Below are 18,107 nucleotides of genomic sequence, written 5' to 3'. Positions count from 1 at the left end.
AGGTTACCTTTATGAGCATGGATTTGCAACATCTGGCTTTAAAAATTGCAGTTATTTGTATTTGCCATGATAATTATGTCTAAAGTATTCCTAAGAGGTAATAACCTATAATAAAGAGCAGTTATCTGTTAAAACAAAAGAAACTTTAAATTTCATAGTTAACTTCTAAAACTTATGAAGATTTCAGACTAACCTTGGAGGGACAGAACTGGAAAGATGTGTTATTAAGAATTTGTAAAGTGGACTGGAGTAAGTAAACAGTACAGAGGAAGTAACACTGAGGACAGACTGTGTGATCTGATTTGTCTTTTTCATCCTCCATGGGTTATTTCTTGGGTCAATGCCAAATGCAAAACACTATCACAATATTCTATTACAACTGTAGTACATGTACAGCTCTGGAGCCTCCAATATAAGAAAGACACAGCCCTGCTAAAGCAAATCCAGAGGAGGCCATGAAGATGCTCAGAGGGCTGGAACACCTATCCCATGGAGACAGGCTGAGGGATCTTGGGCTGTTCAGCCTGGAGAAAACTCCAGGGTGACTGTAGAGAGCCTTCCAGTACCCAAAAGGGGCCTGGAAGAGAACTGGAGAGGAACTTTTTACAATGGTGTGGGGTGATAGAACAAGGGGTAAAGGGCTTTAAATTGAAAGAGGGGAGATTTAGATTAGATTTTAGGAAGAAAATCTCTACTGTCAGGCTGGCAAGACATGGGTTAAGGTTGCCCAGAAAAACTGTGGCACTGCTCCTGCATCACAGATAGCGTCAGACACTGTGTATGGAAGAAGAGAGGAGGAATATGCTCATAGTTCTCAATATTTGTACCAACTTTTTTGTCCTTCCTCCCTGCTCCTAGCTCCCTTGGAGTCCCCTTGTTTATTCCTGCTACCCACTCTCTAACTCAAAGCTGTGACCACTGTTCAATTTCACACTTAGTTCTCAGCATGAGACTAACATTTTCTGGCAGAGAATCAAGTTAGTACATTTTTGCTAAGGATGTAAAATGAAATAACAATTCTGCCCCTTTGGATGGCAGCATCTCAGCTAATTGTAATCACTGCTTTCCTTACCCACAAAATGTTCTTCTTTCCAGAAAAAAAATCAAGTTTCGTATGAAGTTCTTCTGTGCGCAGTTTAAATCTTTGGTAGCATTTAAAAAAAAATCCACAGAACAAAAAAAACCCCAAACTTTTGAGTCCTTTGCAAAAGTTCTGCAGTAGCTTATTTATTCCCTAAGTAGTTGTCCTCCAGCATGTTTTCATGCTCCTCTGTGTTCCTGGAAAAAAAAAAATTACTTCTGTATTTTATATTGCTGTAATTACCAGTTGTGTTAAGAGGTAGAACAGTGAAAATTCTGTGTCTAATCTACTCTATTCAAATATGAATAATGTCAAGCTGAGGAATGTTCCATTTAATAATCTTGCCAGCCAAATCTCTTTCCCAGTGTTGCCATCGCTTTATACTCCTAAACACAATTTAAATAAAACAAATACAGTACTCCAATTTCCCTTCCAAGGTGAACAAACCCACTCAGTGTGTTCCAGCTGATATTCCTGCCTTGATTATAGAACAACTGCCATCTTTTCATTGAGAAGTGTCCCACTAATTAAAAATGAACATTACCCTGCTGCATCCTGTAGACATATCTATATTGCCTAAACCTGTTCTCTGCACCATTAGCACAATTTTAATGTACCACAAGATCTACAGTGTTACACAGATTCTTACACTACAGAGCATCTTTCTTGCAACTCATCAGCATGATGTTGTCAAAAAAATGTTATGTTTGAAAAAAAAACAAGGTGATAAAACTACTGTATACTGATAAATAAAGGACAACATTTCAAAGCAAGCCACAAAAGAGGCAGTCAAATCAGCAGCTGCTCTTCACTGGTGATGAGCCCTGGAAAAGTAAAACACATCTGCTAGTTGCTGTTCCTTTTTGGGAGGCTTAATGTAAAGCCCTCATTTGATAATTTTGAAATACAACCAAAGCAGTCAGCCTAAAAGATAATTAAATTACTGACATTGTTTTTCACTGCTGATTTGCGAAAAAAAAAAAACCAACATGGTGGTGTTTGAGGGTTTGCCTTTTCTTTTTTCTCTGAAAGGGCAGGAAAAATTCTATTTGTGTTTCTATTTGCTAAATCATCACTCATGCAATCAGCTGACTGTTAGGGGACTGATTAAGGTACCCACTACTACTCAGCATGAAGGATTAAACAATAGGGCTCCAACAAGCAAAGGAAGACTGTAATAGGATAGACCCCTATCTCCGTATAGAACAGTGGCATCAATATTTGGAATAAAAGTTTCTTGTTTACATTCTTAGCTGTAGCAGTTCTCTTTTAACTGGAGAAGCCACACTTCATAGTGGAATTTTTCGTTAGATATGTTTCCATATGAAAATGTGAGTCACGCTGAGTTGCCCAGGAGTAATTCCCCTCCTGCATTCATAATGTTGAACAGTATGAGATTACCACTCCTCCAAGGCATTATATGAAAAAACAGCTGCTCAGAGAACCCTAAGAGTCGTGGACAAATATCCTGACATCCACAGGTGAGGATCAACTCTACTTGCTCCTTGCTTAACAGGAAGAGTGAATCTTGCCCTAATATGCCTTCTCAGGCAGGTGGGCATCTGGCCCACCCCTTCTCCAGTGATTTGCTGAGTGCTGAGTACAGTGTGGAAATGCACACTTCCAGGCACTCACTAGGAAGCCACATGAAGATAAACTCATGCTATCTATTATAGCACCTATCTAGACATTTTTATCCATGATAGTTCTTAAAGCCAAAGAGTTATGGGCAATTCAGATTGCCTACTATTTAATACCACCTGACATTTAAAGTTGTTGAGGAGGAGTCCTGACATCTAACTTATCAAATGTGGATATGTTACATAAATTGAGCCATGCCTGGGAATGTTCCTGAGCTCCACCACACTATTATTCACACTTATAAAGGCAGAAGTGTGCTTGCCATGGTTTCAGCCTATATCCAGTAGCACTCTCTTTCCAGACTGCTCCCAGGGTCTATTAGGGGGCAGACAAAGTTCCCAAAGCTCCCAATATGCAGTCACAGTGTGGTTGTGACAATCCTGGTTTAATGTTTAAAGGCATAGAAAATACTGAAGGGGCAAGATCATGCCACCTGATCTCAAGGCCATTAGCAGGATACTCACTTCTTAATTTACTACCATAGATATGCCTCATCATCAACACTCTGTCCAATTTAAGCATAGTTTGTTCCACTACCTGTAAAGAGCACATTGGGAGATCTGCCTAAAAGGCAGCCAGAACCCTCTCACCACAGCTACAGCACCAAATTTATAGCAGACAGCCTAAACACAGCTCCTAGTGCTGTCCAGATGCACAGACCAATATGCCCCCCAGGCATAGATGGAGATGTTGAAATACAAGGTAGGCTGGTATTTTTAATGCTACTACCAGACCTTTACAAGTTGTGAAAAACTGATATTTAAATCAATGGGCTGTTAAAATCAACTGAATGTCTCCTTCAGATATGTTTGAAGAATTTATTTTTCAAATTACAGGGAAAACAAAGCAAAACAAACACTAAACTCCAAAACAAACAAACAAACAAAAACAAACCAGAGAGCTCCTTTATATGATATTTAACACTAGACAGAAAAGGTTTTTTGTGAACAGAAAAGGTTTTTTGTGAACAGAACTTTTATACATATATGTATACATATATATATATAAATTATTTATATATATATATTTATATTCATGTCTCTGAAAACATCTGTGTCCATGTTTATAAAGAACCACGATCAGAAATAAAAATAGGTGATACTAATTTTGTAACTGCTTTTGTCTGGAATATTGGATCACAGATTTGATTTGCATTGCCAGTGGCAGTAGCCCATCTTGGATTGCTTACTCTGCATAAAACCTATCTTACATGATCCAGACTAAAGAGATATAAGCACAGATGGATCCATGCCCTCTCCTCTCTTGTACACTAAAATCCATAACAGAATCATAGAACCATTTGGGTTAGAAGGGATATTTAAATGTCATCTTGTCCAAGCCCTGGCAATGAGCAGGGATATCTTCAACAGTTTGCTCAGAGCCTCATCCAACTTGACCTTGAATGTTTCCAGGGATGGATCACCCATAAGTTCTCTGGGAGGTCTGTGCCAGTGTTTTACCACCCTCACTGTATGACAAGGACCATGGTACGGCCAATGATCAGACCAGATCTATTTCCAGCTTGGCTCTTTATTTCTAATATTTCATTTGTATGTCAGGCTCTGCAAATCCATTCCTTTGGTTGGTTTGGCTCTGCATAATTTCTTGAGAAAATCTTAAATTCAGCATTATACAACACATTTCAGTCCAAAACCACCTTGAAAGAAAACAGGGCCACTGTTTCAAGTTGCCATCAACACATTCCAGTTAAAATTCAAATATCCAGATTCAGCACTTGACTTCTTGGGGATGGGTCTTTTAATGACTGTCAGTGATGCAACTTGTATTTCATCATTGTCACGAGGAAAGTTAAGCCAGTTTTCAGTAACTTTTTTTCTCCCAGTAACACAATTTTGAGATTTAATGAAATGCTTCATAAATTAATACAAAACTAAAGGATAGTTTTGATAAAGACAAATTAGTAAAAAAGCACTGGAAAAAGCCAAAGTGCTTTGTTTCTCAATTTCCATATGAAACATGCTGATTTGGATGAAGTTCTTTTAAATGTATAAGATTACTTTGTAGAGTTGAACAAAAATAACAAGAAAAAATTTATTTTTTTCCAAAATGCCGTTGTATTTTGTTCATTGCTTTGTTTTGATTTGATTTGATTTGATTTGATTTGTTTTGCAGAGGAGGAATTCCTAGAGGGAGAGGCTGTTTGGACAAGAAACAAAATATATTTATACCAGCTTGAATTTTAAATGTGCACAATTTATTAATTTTGTCAATAAAACAGAACATTATTTGCACAGCAGTGGTTCTTTTTCTACAATTTTTTCCTGCACAGATAAATGTCTTTTGTACTGGTAATGGAATGATCATTTTTAGGGGTTTTCTGCTTGCTTGCAATTTTATTCTTGTTTTCTTACCATTTGGTAATCACCAATTTGACAAATTTTAAACAATAGAAAATAGAAAATTGAAATTTGCACTATAGTCTGAAGATACCTTTTTCTGAATGTTTTTTAATTGCTGTAATGCAGTTTGAACTATTCTCCTAGATGTTTGTCTGCAACCCAGGGCATCATGGAGAGAGTGCAGTGGCTGTTCCTACCAGCAAATTACAACCTCTAGTTGTTACTCTGTGGGTGCACCAATGACTGCACGTTTAGGGAGCACTGAGAGAATCCAGAATGACTCTGGCAGCTAGGTTGAAAAGAGAAGGAGGTCAGCTAAGGTTTTTCCCCATCCTCCTCCTAGTCAAGCAGATGGACTAGGGCAGGAGCAAAGGCGTGCTGCAGATAAGCACCTGCCACAGGGCTGCTTCCACCAGTAAGCCTTTAGTTGCTATGATCCAGAGACCAACTGCTGGTGAGAGACATGACTTGGATGAGAAAGTGGACGAGGAGCCTCTCTGCAAGCAAGCTTTCAGAAAAGCTTTAGATTTGGTTTTGCAGGTGATGAAGGCCAAAGCTCAAAGAAAAATAGAGAAGGAAAGATGAAGTAAAGGAGAAACAGAGACAGTGCATGGGAAAGGATGAGGCTTTCACAGTTTCCTACAGAAAGTGAGGAAATAGAAGATCCATTTAAGCAGCCTGTATACAAATGAATGCAGCCAGGAAAACACATGGAAGGAACTGCATCTTAATGTGCAATCACAGACCTGACACCATTGAGATTATACAAATGAGGTGGGATGGTTTTTATGACTAGAGTGTTTCCATGGATGCAGAATCTTAGGGAAAAACAGGCAGGATAGTTGAGAAGATGGGGGTGTTCTTTACAAAAAGAAAGAGTTTAAATACTTGGAGATCTGATATGGAATGGGGAAAAGAACTGCTCAAGATTTTTAGGAGGGGGTTGGTAAGGGACACACCGTAGTGGGCACTCACCTCACAGCCAAGGAGATGTGCTCGCCTGGAGCTGGAGCTCTCTGACAAAGGACTGATAGGAGTATGATAGTCAATGATAAGTTTGATTCCAGTGACTTGTAGATGGAGGTTCCAGATCCTTAATGAAGGCAAGTTAAAGGACTTGAACTGCAGGAAAAGATATTTTCCTTTTTTATCAGGGATATGAGGGATGTGGATATTTTCCTTTTTTGTCAGGGATATGAGCCAGATCCCAAGGAAGCTGGCTCTGAGAGAGCCCAGGTGAGCCAGGTGTTCTTCAGAGGCAGCCTCCTGATAGAACAAGAACAGTTTGTTTTGTTTGCAGAAAATGGAGTAGAAAATAGATTAAGCACAAATTTGATTAAGTATTTGCAAAATGAAAGTGAGGAGGGGCTATCCAGGAGAAACACCTGGACATGCAAGGATGAAATTAGGAAAGACTGGTTAGATGTAGTCAAAGGTTGAATCAGGTATGAAGTGCAACATGAATGCTATCTAAAGTCATATCAGCAGCTAAATGATCAAGGAAAATGCTGATCATAGTTGTTCCTAAGTGGATCAAGTAACACAGTGACAAAGGAGAGAAAACAGTGAGAGACATTTTGCCTGTCTTCCCGTACCTCCCAGACATTCATGACTATTAGCAAAGTTCAGGGGTCAAAGATTGTACTCATGACAGAGAAGGGTCAAGTTAGGAACTTGTTAATTAAATTGAAAATAAGAAAAAGTCCATAGGACCAGTGAGGATGCATCTAAGAGTAATGAGATCAATGAGATCAATTAAGGAACTACTCTCTCTTATCTCTCAAAGATTGTGTAGATCAGAGAAAACTCCTGATGAATATTAAAATATTCATTCTAGGAGCTCCAACAAGCTGGTTGTGCTCCTTATGGTGCAGTACTTCCAAAAACAGGGACGAGATTGCAAACCAGAAAATAAATTAAGTGTATAGACTGAAAAAAGTGGTGGCCTTTCAGAGCATCCATTCCCATAAAACTTTTAGACTGAGTTATTTGTAACATCAAATTCTATATTTTAGTTTCCAAAGCAGTTTTTTTTATATTTTCTACCATATCAATTTACGATAATGTGGATTTTATGCTTCATTCTGCTGACACTTCCTTCTGCTGGGAGCGCTCAAGACATTTAAACTCCCACTCCTCAATCCTGACCTAGGCACTTTTGAGTTGCTATAGCTACTCAGGATTTTATGCACTCCTGAAAGACTTAGGAGATCAGCCAGCTGATACATATAGTTGAAGATCCGTGTTCCATGGCTTTTCCCCTGTCACTAACACAGCAGAATAAATGTTACATTTTGGTGATATATAGTGGTTATGGATCATTGGCACCATGTTGTTCACCCTACCTTGCTGTGGCTCAAATTGGTTCTGCTGAATTCCAGGCCTTTCATGGCCACAGAGGTTATGTGAGATGGGATTGCTCTGGTCATAGTTACTTTACCATGAAATTCTTTTGCAGAAAATTAAGATTCTGTGGCTCTGTCTACATAAAGATAGAATCCATATTTGGAAATTTGGAGAAGACACTATACTTGAGCAAGAGTTAATGGTTTTGAGGAGGTTACATCTGTTTTATTGAGTCTTCTTAGGGGTTGAGAAGTCCATAAGTTACCATGAATAGCCACTACAGAACCTCCTGGAGAGCCCCATGCCAGGCTGTGCTAAGCATACAGGGGTGTTAGAACAGAGATGACAGTCCAACCACCTCTCAACAAACTTTATTTTAGACAAACAGTTTACTAATATAACCTGTAATTTAAAACCTCCTGGAGAAAGTTGAACTGTAGGTGGACCATGGGGTGAATTTAGTGATCCTGATGATGACAGCAGTGAATATCAAGGTGTGAGTGACCTTGATATTATGTATATTATAAATATTAACATGACAGTTAGCCTTCGCAGGGATGGGTCTGAACTGGGCTGCACTGTGCTGCATGTTCTGCATGACCTTCAGGACTTGCTGAGCTGCACAAATCCCTTGGACACAGGTGCCAACTCGTTGCAGCAGAGGAAGCTACGGGCAGCTTCCCCTTGGCACCTGCAGTTCTGCTGCCTCTGTTTGCCTTTATCTAAAAGTGAAGCAAGTTCTCATGCAACTGTCTTTAATGAACACAGTTGTTTTCTTGTCAGAAAATTATACGATAGCTCAAAGGACCAGAAATGGGAAGGAAGCTTCTGCCACAGAAGGCAACTGCACAACATGCTGGGGGAAAATGCACATGGGGGCCTTTTGACATTGCACAAGTGCAGGGTGCCCAGAATCTTAAGGGATCTCTAAGGGACAGAACATTTACTTGCTATCTGCATTTCTCTATTTAGTCTATCTTATTAATATAGTGTGGCATTCACATTTTCTGGAAAAATCCCTTCGCCCAGGATTTTTCTCCAGGGAAGCCAAGAAGCCTCAGAGAAAAAGGAAAACAATAATTATCTGATTTGCTTCTCCTGTGTTTTGCTCCTTTTGAATGTGTTTGGAGATTGTTTACCAGCAGGTGGTTGTTTCATTGGTTTCTGCTGTGGGTTGTTTTTACTCTTTGGCCAGTTAGTGCCAAGCTGTGTCAGGACTCTGAAAAGAGTCCCAAGTTTTCATCATTATCTTTTTAGCCTCCTGTAAGTATCCTTTCTGTATTCTTTAGTATAGTTTAGTATAGCATTCTTTAATATAATATAGTATCGTAAAATAATAAATTAGCCTTCTGAGAAGATGGGGTCAGATGCCTCATTCCTTCCTGCCACAGGCGTCCCAGCAAATACAATAAAATAACTCTTTTATTAATCTATTTTTTGTTGCACCCTGTCTTATTGAAATCCAGAAACTACCCTGCACCATCTCTCCCACCCCACCTCCTCCCCTGGTGCAAACATAAACCTGCTTTAAAAATGCAGATTTCTGCCTGATTAAGCAGGGAACTGAGGTATATCTTTACTGTTTTTCATTGTTTGTGCCACAAACTTAGATTTAAAAAAACAAAAAACAAAGGTTCAGACAGCAATTCAGCAGAGATTCAGTTCTTCAGTTCAGTTTGTTCAAAACTATCAAACCTAGGGAATTAATCAAAATTTTACATTAAACATTGTCATATAGGTGTTCAGTGGGAAAAAAATCACACTCACTCATCTGTAAATAGGAAAGGAAGAATCTCTGTAGGTCTTTAAAGCTGAACTAAGCTGGCAGCCAATTGAACTCACTGCACTGCTCCTGTGCTACAGGGATTGAACTTTTAAGATATGAGGAGTTGATTGCTGCTCCACACACTGATTCCTCTTGAGATGTATCCTTATCAGTTGTTCACATGTGGAACAAAAAGAGGTGATTAACAGTTATTGAAGGCTGCTTTGACTAACCCAAATCATTATGATTGAAACATATTAGGAAATGTTAGATGCCTGTCCCAAAAGCAGGTTATCTACATATGAAGCAACATCTTAACATACATATGGAGTAACCTCCCAACAAGATTATGGTGGGAAATTTGCATGGGGGGTGACTGTGTTTATTTTTGCTTCAGCCAGCTCAGGGTTGCTTATGCACCCATATTTACAGAAACATGCTCATGCCAGCTGAGGTTGGTGATTTAATCAAGCCACCTCTTTCAGGAATACCATTGTTCCAGGTCTCTTCTGGAGGCAAAGCAGATAAAAGGTATCTCATAGGGCTGTTATCTTACCAAAAATATGAACTGCCTTTTAGATACAACATATTTCTCTCTTGACTATAGCAGGAATCAAGTATATATAGGCTTCTCATTTATATGCACTAAGTGTAAAGATGAACGTTTAAAGATAATTTTTTTAACGATAGATGGGTGAATCTCATCAGCTGGAGCATTCACTGCATGAGGTACGTAGGATTAAAATTTCAGAGTGCTGAATAATCAGCATCATCCTTCCTCCCCAGCCTTTTAGAAGCAAGTCTGTCAATTATCTTTCATGCCCAGGTTGTGCTAAACCTTTCTCCCAAAAAGAGAGTTTCATTCCTTCAGAAATATTTTGTCCCAGTTATCCAATACCCATGTGCATCATCAAATGATAGTCCTTATCATAATTCCTAAACAGTTAGTTACGTGGAGAATATTTTAAGGAATATCTGACTTTCTACTGTCATTTCAGTGTCATTTATTTCAGTAATTATTCCTCTATGATAGAATTAACAATTAAAATTCTGGAATATTATGTGTTTCTACACCTACTGGAAGCTTTAAAAATAAGAAAAAATAATAACAATAAACAGTAAATATGTTTGGTTATAAAAGCTTAGATATGCCTTTTGTTTTTTTATCTCCTGAAGAACAAGGTGATGTTAGGAACTGAGATATGCACTGCTGCTTTTCTGCTGCAGTATCTCAGGCTCCAGGTTAAGGATTTATTCTTATATTAGGCAGCTACCTCACCACTGTTGAAATTAACAATGAAATATCTACCCTTTTTTGTTGGTGGTGGTGTTGTGATTGTTGTTGTTACCTTCAAAATCAAAACTAGAGATAGTTTAATTTTAATCATCTTCCACTTGTGCTCACACCTAACATATGCATCAGATCCTACCCATATTTCTTCATCTCATTCACTTTTCTCAAGCAGCATGTCCAAGACACTGAAGGGAGAGCGGTGCTGCTAAGTTTATCTCCATTTGGCCGGCTGCCTGCTTCACTAGGAAGCAACCAGGAGCTTCAGGTTCCCTCACAGCTCAGCAGAAGGCTGATGTCAGAGACCTCTCTGTCTTCACTCCTGGCATTTAGGCTGCTTCAGGAGGGACACCACCACTGCCCACAGGACTGAGGCATCAGATGTGTGAACTGCCCCATAACCAGAGTTAAACTCCTTTTTTTTTAATGGTTTTTGGGAGATTGTTTGTTCTCTGAATAGCAAGGAGACTAAATGTTTAATCTTTAAAAGACTACTTAAAAAAGAATTAGCTCTCTGCTCACTCTTCTAGGTCTGACACAGAATGTTTTTAGAAGGTGGAAAATACCTTTGGCTAAATCTTAAATTTTACTTAGGATAGGATGCTCAGTGCTCTGCTGTTTTCCCATCACCAGTGCATCATTTTCCTCTGAGCTTCTTCTTCTTTCCCAGTCTTTTTCTTTCTATTCCTGCCTAATAGCCTAGCTAAGACTGCCAAGTCAATTCCATTTCTTCTATTACTAATGGGAATGTATGACGAGAAGAACAAACACAAAACAGTTATTTAAATAGATTGACACTGGAATGAGTTTTTTCATCATTAGACTGGCTGCTAAGACCTTATGCTGTGTCAGTAATATCCATCAGTAATGTTCAAATAAAAAATAAACATTTCCACTTTCTGCCTCTTACACTATTCTTACTAACATTTTATTGAAAATCATCCTAATTTCTTTTAAAGGGAGATTCAACAGAAGAACAAGATTGAGTCTGTCTTCATCCCAACAAAAGAGAGTCAATATGAAATCAAAACTACCAGATAAAAGAATCACTTTTTTCCTGCTAAAAGGAAAGTGAGTAATTAATACGGTTAATCCCCCACCCTCAACAAAAAAAAAATATGGTTTTCCTTAAATTACAAATACTTAACTAAATTGTTTCTTCACCCCTCTCATCCCCCCATATTTAATGAAAGAATTAAGAATGTGCACTGATGTGCACTGGCAGCTGTTACAGAGAAGGTTTCTTAATATGATGTGTCTTAATATGATATCCCAAAATAAATTTCACATTTTAATGCTGTAACAGTAGTAAATATATTAGTAATCTCTTATCTCAAAAATCTCTTTTATGAACCTAACAAGAATAAAATAGTTCTTCAATTCGTCATAGCAGGCATGCAAAGAAAGATCACAGCTGAGTGCTTTCAGAGGTACTTAATACTATAAATAACCTGTTGCAGTATACGTCGACACAGAAGAAAAGGTGAGCTCATAATATGCAAATTAGTTCATACAAAAATGTATTTTTTTCTCTGTCACAATACTGAAATTGAATAGTGCTTCACTAGGGTTAAATGCTATACAGGAATATCAATGAAAAAATCTAACATCAGACAGGCCTTGACAAGGAACTGTTGCATGTAAAGTAATGGCATAATTAGCTAAATTATCAGACTCTGAGATCTCAAACCCAGGAAACCTTATGAGAAATGACTATTTTCTACATCACTAAGAAATTAGATTGACCTTGTCTCAAGCTTTTACAATTTCATAATATTTCAGTAAATAATTAACTGGAGAAAAAATATTAATGAAAGTCATGTTTGTGACTAATTTCAGTATGGCTGTGTAAAATTCCACTTGTAATCTATGAGCCTTGAGCTCATAATAAAGTATTAAAAGTGAATATCTTCCAACAAAAGAGGGAGATTTACACATCTTTGCCAGTTCAGAAGTTTTAAAAACACTTTTTTTTTCCTAATATATGTCACATTGATATTTCATGGTTCCCATGGAGTACATGGTTTGTGGAGAGCAGCTTAAGTGAATTTGCATTACCATGGTGCTCATTGCAGAACCAACAGAGTTTAATCTCCTTTGCTGGGACTGCACAGGGGAAGAGTTTTAGGCAGCTTTAATGGTAGCTTAATTCTAAAGCTATAAAAATCAGTAGGGCTTAATGACACTTCTAGAACCATGAGAACTCCTTGAACTATGTCTTAGAGCACAGAGGCCTGGGAGAGGGAAGCAGTGAAGACTAAGGCTAAGAAAGCTTCAGTGGCTGTTGCCAAAATACCCATCCCAGGCAGCAAGGAACTCACGTTTCACTTGTTAGGTGCGTGTATTTTACCATCATGATAGTAAGATTTGGATCCATCTGGCTAAATGGGGACAGTAATGTGTCTTGTAGTCAACAGTGAATATAGAAAAATAGATACATGTTGTCTTACTGAATCTCTCAAGTAATATTCCTGAGAAAAGGGTGGTCAAGGAGGAAAATAAGTGCACAGAAGATATCTGCCTGAAAATAAGCTGAGTAAGAATAAAATTAGAACTCCTATAAGCAAGTCTCACAGAGGACAAGTTCATGAAGTTTATGCTGCAAAGTCCTGTGTATGCCCTGCAACAGAACTAGAAGCGGATGTGTCTCTTTTTTTTTCACATGCTCATTTTGTTTTTTATCTCACAGGTTTCCATTCCCAGAAAGATCCATCTGTTATCATGCCCTCTTTTCTGGCTGATTATTTCTAATTCTAAATCTACTGAACACTTGTGGATCCCATTTTGGCTTGTGCTGCTTATTCCTTCATGCCCTTGCCCAAGGCAGTTCCCGATTTGTTGACGAATATGTATATCCTGGTTGATTCAATTGCTTTTGTCTCTTGGTACTTCATGGGAGGGATAGATTGCACCTCATAGCAAAGGACAAACAATAATGAATATTTTTTATATGTATCACCACTTCTAGGGGAGTAATTGGAGTACTTTTTAGGAAATAATGTCTCCCCTAGTCTGCTTCTACTTAGTCTGCACCTAATGTAATTATCTTTATAGTTAAAAGATGAAGTGTAGTGGTTGAAAAAGGCCTTATATTTAAAAGGGATGAGTAGAATGAAAGACCCCAGATCATCTCTATTGTACCAGTTAAAGGAATCTCAGTCTGCAAAACTACCTGACAGTAATGAAATTGTGATGGAAACTAGCTTCAGTTTGGCCTAGAAAACTGTAAATTCACCACAAAGAAAATGTTTCTTCATAAATGTGGTCAGGAAGCCCTCGAAGATAAAGCACAGATTCTTCATCTTTGCCAGTAATGTTATGCATAGAAGCAGCCTCATAATCGAGTTGGAAATGAAAGGCAGGAAGATGCAATACATAATAAATACATAATAATTCACAGAATCAGTTTTTTTCCCATCCATTTGGTATTATGTGATGAGTTTCTTGTTGCATACCATCTGCCAGCTGTATGAACAAATGTAATTGCACACACCGATGCAATCCAATGTTGGCAACAAAACATAGAACAGAAGAGATATGTAAATAAACATGAAACATTTTGTCATAGATCATTTTTAGGCTATTTCCTTAGAAATTATTAATAATAAACCATGTGAATTTTACAGTCATTCAAGTGGTTTTATTTCTGTTCTTTTCAAGTTATTTATTTATGTTGTAAGGCATTAAATACTTCCAAAAGTAGTTAATTTGGTATTTCATTTAACTCATAAAAATGCTTCATATAAATGAGGGCCAGACATCATTCACTTGTAGAATTTAACACCTACAATGAAAAGTAAAATGAAAATAATAATCTTATCAGTATTTCTTTACAGATGATTCAATTAGCTGTGAATATCCTATCAACTTTTATCATACTCTAAATTGTGCTTGAGAACATTATCTGTCTAGCATGTTTTTAATCAGGCAACAGTTCTTTGCAACATCCCCAAATTTCCATTAGGATTCCTTTTTGAATTGGTGAAGTGTGAATTCCTAATGTCTTCTTCAGCAGGCTTTGTTTTCTTTTTAGTAGAGTTCAATCAAATCATTGCATTGATCAGGGTATTAAATACTTGGAAACAAGTTTATTTCACACATGACGAAACCAGTGATAGCTGGCCTTTTGTAGACTTGCACCAATAGTAAATTTGCATTTATCTTTTCCTCCAGGTTTCCAACTACTTATATGTCTGCAGCTGTCATTTCACTGGTAGTTAAAAGTCCCCTTCAGGTTCTTCAATGATGAAGTCACCACTAATGTAAATTTATAAAAAAACATGTGCTTTTCCAGCCTCAGGCACAATCTACTGGCATTTGGGGAGTGCTTTAACTGGACATCTGGGCACTTGCAGGTTGCATACAGCAGGAACAGTCTCTATAGGATTTTTGCATGGTTCATGATGCAGCCTTTCACTCAAAAACCATTGCTTATGGCTTGGTTCAGAAGCATTTTTTTGCTCACAGTGTAGTAGCAGGAAAAAAACACCAATATGCTGTAAGTGTGAGGAACTAAAAAATGTTTTAAGTCTGATACTGAGTTAAGAACTGATATGCAGAGCTTCAGAACTGTGACCCAAAGCTTTTTGTTGGTGTAAATGGGAATAATCTCTGCTTCAGGGGTCCTTAAGCAGAGCAAAATGCTGAGAGGAAAATATCTGATAAATCAGGATAACGTAGTTTTAAGTTTTGGTATCTCATTACTTGCCATGGCTCTTAGAATTCATCCCAGGCCTGAGGAGCTGAAAGATATCAGATCTCAGAACTAATCCTGTTTTCTTGTCTTCATTCTTTATCAGTAAGTGTTGCTATCTGTTGCTTCTATTACAGTAAGCAAATTAAATAAATTTTTCCTTCCTGACACTGATAAGTAGAGGTCTGAGGTGTAGACTGGAGGGTGCACTGACTTCCAGTCTTTGGCTGAAACTGTGGAAAAGGGAAAAGAAAGAAAGGGAAAAGAAAGAAGAGAAAAGAAAGAAGGTAAGAGAAAACAACTTCTCTGTTATAAAGATATAATTAACACATCTCTATTAAAAGGATATGTGGGATACAGTAGAGCTTTATAGTTTATTTCTGTGCCCATGTGCCCCTTAACGCCTCTGAAAATCTTTAAGCTAAGTTGCTTTCAGCCCAAAAGCTATGAATTCCATTGTCATCACCTCTGTCAGTACTGCTTGCTTTTCTCAATTGCTCATTTTGGGAGGTCTTCTGACACCAAGATGACAATGATGTGTTGATTCATTGCCCTGTCACTAGTCCACATGGGGGAGTTACTCAAAGATGTCAGCTTGTTTTGATTTTGCCATCCTTCCTTCACTGTTCTTTTTTGCCCCTGTCTCATGGTGACAGATCTTTTCCTATTTTTATTTAAATACTGTCCCAGAATCTACATTCCTATTATAACTGTTAATTTAAAAAATCTTTCCAAATATTTAACAAGATGAAAATTGTATTTAAATTCATACTGACTTCTCTTTTTGTCTTTTTTTTTTTTTTTGGTAAAAGTGTGAAAAAACCCTCCCCTCCAAATAGCCCTTATGGCTGGCTAAAGTCAATGTCAAACTGATTTAATTTACAAACATAACTAGATCCCTAATTAAATGATGTTAGCATTCTTTAGTACCTGACGTTCATCTTATCAAGCTATTACATAAGAAACTAAACACTGTTACATTAAAATATCAATTGTAAGGCATATATTCTTACACACATTGAGACTTTGGAAACAAGAAACAAATCCCAAACCTCTTCTTTCTGTCCAGAATGACAAAGAGGAGCAGCAGTTGTGCTGGCTTCCCCTACTGCCTGAATATGTGGTTACATGTGAGTCAGAAGGACCATGTAACAAGGAAATAGGAAATTCTAAGTTCTCTGCTGAAAACTACAACTGAAGAACAAAACAGTAGAATCAGTGTGCTAAAACAATGTATACTTTAAGAAGGTGTCCAGGATACCAACTGCCTCTAGATTACCCATCACTCAAAATCTGAAAATAACTACATGGTTCTCTTGAAGCACACTGTATTTCTGCAGAATTTTCTCTCACTATTTCACCACTGGAGGTTTCAGCTATAATGTAATGAATGACTGGTTCTCTGAAGCTGAACTGTGACATTTTTTATGCCAATGTACTTTCAATCAGCCTTGAAGAGTTGGGCATCTGTGTCACCACTAAGTGCAGTCTCAGAGCCACACGTGACAAATTGTTCCATTTTCACAGTCGCCATGACACTACAAGATTTCCTTATAAGTTAAATATAAGGAAAATTCAATCTAGAGTATTTGATAAACAATCTTCTAAAACAAATAACTAGAGGGGGGAAAAGTGATCTAATGTTCAGCTTTCATTAAAAAAGAAATTATGAGTTCCATGGTGAACACATTTTTAGATACTTTGAATTGCTTAAATCAATCCTTCTGGCTCAGGAATCTGCTGAGAATACAGAGTAGAGGATTAAGTCCTAGCCCTCATGAACTTGAAAAGATCTACCTTCCTCCTAGGATTTCCAGTGAGATATATCTCACCTATTTTTGATGGCTGCAACTGAGATTCTCAAGTAAATAAGAAAGACACTTCATCAGACTGATATGAAATCTCTGTTTTAGAATAAAATTATTCATGCTGTCATACAGCCATTTATTTATTTATTACTGACTGTAAGGATAGCCTTTAAAAAATTAGTTCATATGCAAAATGCCTGAACTGTAGATGTATCTATTTGGAAAGATGGATCTGATCCAGAGTCTCAATTGGATTTCAATATCTAAAATGAGGTAATAATTTTCTATATAAAAGCAAAGTAGGAAAAAGCCTAACTGAGATTGTCTATGTGGAAAACTAATCAGCTGTGTACCAAAATAATTTAATTCCACCCTTTTCTGCGCTCAGTTTTACTTTCTGGTTCAAGATGAAATACCTACGGAAAAAGAGTCTCAAAAAAGTCTCATTGCACAAAACTACCTATTTACCTAGTAACTAATTATGACCCTTCTGAAAGCTTGTGCAGGAGAGAGAAGTAATCTGAAATTCTTGGTTCTAATCACACATTACAGGGAGAATGGAAAGATGTTTCATAGACAAGTCTCCAATCCCTTTCTCCCAGGTAATGGATGCCCACAACAAACTTTCTCACCTTCAAAAGCCACAGCCTCAATCTGCATAAGGTAACATTTAGAGTGTTACAGTGAGAGCTCTGAGACAATAGAGTCAAGAACTGGACTTAAGATCTGTGCAAGGTGTCCAGACTCATGTCCGTATTTGCACATGGCAGATGTTCACATAAGCCTGATGTGGGACATTTTTTATAGAAACAGAACTACAGTATGAAATGTCAAGGACTTCAATTGCTTTGACTGCCTCTCCCCAGGGTAAAAAAAATCCTTTATCATGCAACGTAATGGAGATATCCTAGATAGCCTTGTACAACTCAAATATCATTAGAATTTTTTTCTTGTGTTCCACACTCTTACCTGAGTTTAGGGAGCTGAATCAAACCATAAGAGTGGCATTTATTATGTTAAATAAATATAAAATTCTACATTGTAGCTGTCAACATATTTAGCAAGTGCTTAAATCCCCATTATGTAAGCAGATCATAGAATCATCGACTGTCTTGGGTGGGA

Source organism: Molothrus ater, chromosome 3 (genome assembly GCF_012460135.2).
Source record: "Molothrus ater isolate BHLD 08-10-18 breed brown headed cowbird chromosome 3, BPBGC_Mater_1.1, whole genome shotgun sequence".
Lineage (NCBI taxonomy): Eukaryota > Metazoa > Chordata > Aves > Passeriformes > Icteridae > Molothrus > Molothrus ater.
Note: the sequence above shows the minus strand (reverse complement) of the source record.